Raw genomic sequence first — 4,193 nt, forward strand, 5'->3', positions numbered from 1 at the left:
GAACCGGAGTAACTTTCTGTGTCTCTTGTTGATCTGGATGTGAAAATATGCATCCTTTAGATCGATAGTTACAAACCAATCCCTGTATTGGACCTGAGACAAAATGGACTTTAACGTCAGCATCTTGAATTTGAATAGTACGTAGTAGATATCTCAGGCAGGCATCTCCACGCGGTCCAATAGTCTGCCAGGGGCTCTATTCGTTCTATGTTTGGATTTAACAGCTGAACTACAGGTGCCAAGACATCTCCTGATTGCAAAAAGCCGCTGGCATCTGCAAAAACAGGTAGCACATGCGGGTCTACCACGTTTGATGAAGCCGTCACCTGATTTTCCTGCACAGGGCCCCGAAGCACCTGAGTGGCGGGAACCTCTGTAACAGGAAGACGTCCCAATGCCCGATCGGGCACGCGCACATGACCCTAGGGCTGTCTCTCGAACTCTGAAGGCTGGGAAGCGCAGAGTGTCTGAGGAAGTACTCGTCGTGAAGACTCGACCTAAAACCGCCTGAGGCGCAGAATGTGGCGGGACAGTTGAGATCTGAGCCAGGAGGCCACAATGAGAGAGCGGAACACGCTTGTGTGGTTCGTCCAAACTCTCCAAAGGAGGGCCTGGCCTCCGAAGGCAAGCAAAGGAATCAGGAACTACTACTAGGAGCCTGAGAACGAGAGGCCTTGGCTGTCGAACTCAGGTCTATCCATTTACGTTGGCGTGGGCGAGACAGTAGGCGAGACCTAGGACCCCAGTCCTTATGAGGGGGTGCCATAGGCGATGGCTTAGCTCGCCTGAGTTCTTTAACAGCCTCCGGGGTCAGGCCTTCCCCCTCATCCAGCTCCTTAAGCACATCTGCTTGATAAGCCTGGAGTACACCTATAGGATGAAGTGTGGCCACGGCCTGTCTATCCCAGCACCTACACGGCAATCATACATGGCTTGGACGGCAACAGGGGGTGTGACTTCCAAGACGGAGCCGAGTTTGGCGCGAGATGTGCCACAAGAGTCTCTTCTACGGCCAGCATCGCCACGTAGCCATGTTCCGCGTTCCAATCAGCAGCAGCGGGATTTTTAATACGCGCCAAAAAAGGTTGTTTCCAGGACCTCGAAACCTTGTGGTGGAGATCTTGGAAGAAAGGGAGAGGCCTACGGGGCTGAGACGGAGTGTGGCTAGACAAAAATCGGTTGTCCAGTTTCGACTGGGATTGATTTTGCGCCGGCTTGCTATCCCACTCTAACCCCAGCTTATCCACAACACACAACGTCTAAAAGTTTGCCGTAAGATGGGGAGGTGCGTTTCTCCTGTCCGCTCGGAGGGAGAGAACTGCATGCTTCACCCATCAAATCCTCCGAATCGGAGGCCGCTGTGGACAGCACATCTTCATCATATGATTCACAACCGGAAAAAAATCGCATTACGATCTTCCAGGGTAGGCCGCAAATCATCGTTTACAAAGACAATGGGCTCCACGTAGCGCGCTTGCACGTGGCCTGGAGAGAGCGAGAGGAAGGGAGAAAACTCCGTTGTCTCACTCTCCATGAGCTTTGGCTCACATGCATCATCCCAAGCGACCGTCTCGTGCGGCCCCTCGGCAACTGCAGAAACGGGATAGCGGGGCTTAGACGCAAGGCCTACTCTCTTAGAGAAGGCTGTGAGCCTCGAGCACAATACTTTTAGCCGCAGGCTATCGCAGTGTTGACAGTCAGAAAGGCCGCTTGAGCATGTTGTAGGCCCAAACATTGCACACACCTGTTATGAGTGTCTCCTGCATTGAACCTGTAACATGGCTCGACACATCTCCTGTAGCTCATCGTGTCCGCTGAAGAGGAGTAAACTGCTATTTTGAAGGAAAATAGTTGAGAACATGACGAAATAACACTTTCCTATGGGCGACAGATGATTTGCTTCCTGAAGGAAATAAAATCTGATGAAATAGTGCACAGCACGCTGATATGAGCATACGTGACGTATTCGCGGGGTGGTGCTAAAGTGCTGTTGGCCAATGAATTGGCGTGATGGTATAAGGGCTTCAGAAATTCGTCACACCAAAGGTGTTCCCATAGCGACTGCTGTCGCAGCATTGAAGTGAACCTATGAAAGGGAACTGAGAGATGATGTATAGGTATGAATCATATCATTATGAAATCGAATTAATGTTTTAATTAGTTATTTATTAAACCGTGATACTATTTATAATTGTAATATAACTAATTGTTTATCAAATGTATATTTAAGCAAGCTTAATACAAGCATTTATGTATTTGATGTTTTCTGTGAGACGTGCAACTATTGGAGATGCAACAAGGTTTATGCAAATGAGCAGTGCAACTACCAATGAGAGTCCAGACAGTGGTCTGCCACCTGACACAATTAAAATCCCGCGGCGGAGACCTTTGGCTAATGTTGTCTGTGTGAACGGGGCTTTAAGCTTAAAGTTGTATATTTCTAAATTGACAGTGAATGAACAGGTAGGGGACTCTTCATAGCCATTGCTTGCTTACTAAACTTGTAGTAAACTTGGAAGTGTTATTGATATTGTTGTCCTGCTGCCTGATAATATATCAATCACAAAGGCGTGTAGGTTTTTTTTAATCACATCTAGCTATAGCTGTCTTTACACTTGAAAAGTGACAGAGATGGCGTAGAATTTTACATGTGAGTTACAGGCACAAGAAACACTGTACTATCAACTCAAGCACTCAAAAAGTCACAATGTTGCACTCAAAAAGTCACAAATTTTGCCTTCTCACACAGAATCTCGGAATTAAGGGGTTGAGGTGCATTGGAGTTGGCTTGTTTTAGGATGAGTATCATGCTGCATTGCTTCCTTAAGGAGGATTTATTGTTGGAAAGGTCTAAGGCCCCTAAATAAAAATTTAATGACTGTTTTTTTTTCATTTATTATGTAGGAAAAGTAATAGATTAATTTATGACAAGAGTGCACCTCAAAAATCTACATCATAACAGGAGTTCTGACCTTTGTCACAAAAAGGCTTCTTTGCATTTTTCTCTATCACACTTTAGAAATCATCAGAAATTATATATCAATTGAAAACTTAAAATCTCAAAATTCATCCTTTGAAAACCATTTTAAAATCAGACATTGCATTACCATGAACATAGTACATCAAAATCATGTTACAAAATGTTTTCATTCATGAATTATAAAAATGTAAGTTTGGATAGTGCACTTTCATGTCTATGTTCAAAAATGTGAGTGACACTTAAGGGGTTAACGCACTTAACCTTGGGTTATTCCAGGAGCACTGAACCTGTTATTTGTGTACTAAATGCTTTTGCTAAATGCTTACTTGGTGAATTACTGAGAGGACATCATTGATGGAGAGATAAAATGCACTGGCCAAAATAATCCTCAAAACTGCCTAATGGTTCAGATCATTGTTTGAGCTCCACATTTATAGCCAAATGCTAACTAAACTTGTAGATTGCTGACCGATTCATGACCATTGAGTATTCGGCTCAGTGTTCAATGCATTTATTTTTATTTTAAAATGCTGCATAAACCATGTTGCATTGAGTCATTTTAGCCTCAGACCCTAATTCATGTTTTTAAGTAAACCCAAGTTTGTTATATAAAATTAAGAAAAAATGTGTTTACCACGCTTACCTCTTTTTCCTTTGGCATACACTGTAAAAAATGACCGTGAATTTAACGGTAAAAGACTGTAAAAATGCTACAGTAAAAACCTGTTAAATGGTTAACGGTAAATTCCCCTACTATATACGGTGAAAAACTGTATTGGTCATTACATGTATTGGACATTAATTTTACGGTAGTATACCGTTTTTGGAAGTGAAAAAGACTGTATAATTTACAGTGAATAACCGTAAACTGACATTCCCAGAATTCCCTGCGTTACATTTCAAATTTGATGTTTTTTGTTGAAATAACTGTTTCTTCTTAGTTTTTTCTTATCAGTTTTGTATATTAGGGTTGTGTGTTACATCTAATGTTGTTAAATGAATGTTTATTGCATTATTTCAGTTTCATAAGTGTCACCATGATGGTGTTTGTGTGAATGACACTGTGCACCTTCTATATATGTAATTATTTAAAAGCTGCTTGTGATGGGCTTTGATTAATTATGTGACTTTCTCATCAACCCCTGCATTTGGTGGTTATCAGTGTTTTACAAAGGTACAAAACAGATTTCAGTACTTCAATAGGTTGGTATAT

General features: G+C 42.6%; 1 protein-coding gene across 1 annotated transcript in view; it reads left to right on the forward strand.

Annotated features, from left to right (window-relative positions):
- The first annotated feature begins 2,345 nt into the window (after window positions 1-2,345).
- Window positions 2,346-4,193, forward strand: part of LOC107572534 (uncharacterized) — an 11,660-nt gene continuing 9,812 nt past the window's right edge. The window contains exon 1 of the mRNA XM_016258950.1: window positions 2,346-2,463. The gene's annotated coding sequence lies outside the window, so the exon portion shown is untranslated. The remainder of the gene's footprint in view (window positions 2,464-4,193) is intronic.

The sequence above is a fragment of the Sinocyclocheilus grahami genome, unplaced genomic scaffold (assembly GCF_001515645.1).
Source record: "Sinocyclocheilus grahami isolate Dianchi unplaced genomic scaffold, SAMN03320097.WGS_v1.1 scaffold1769.1, whole genome shotgun sequence".
Lineage (NCBI taxonomy): Eukaryota > Metazoa > Chordata > Actinopteri > Cypriniformes > Cyprinidae > Sinocyclocheilus > Sinocyclocheilus grahami.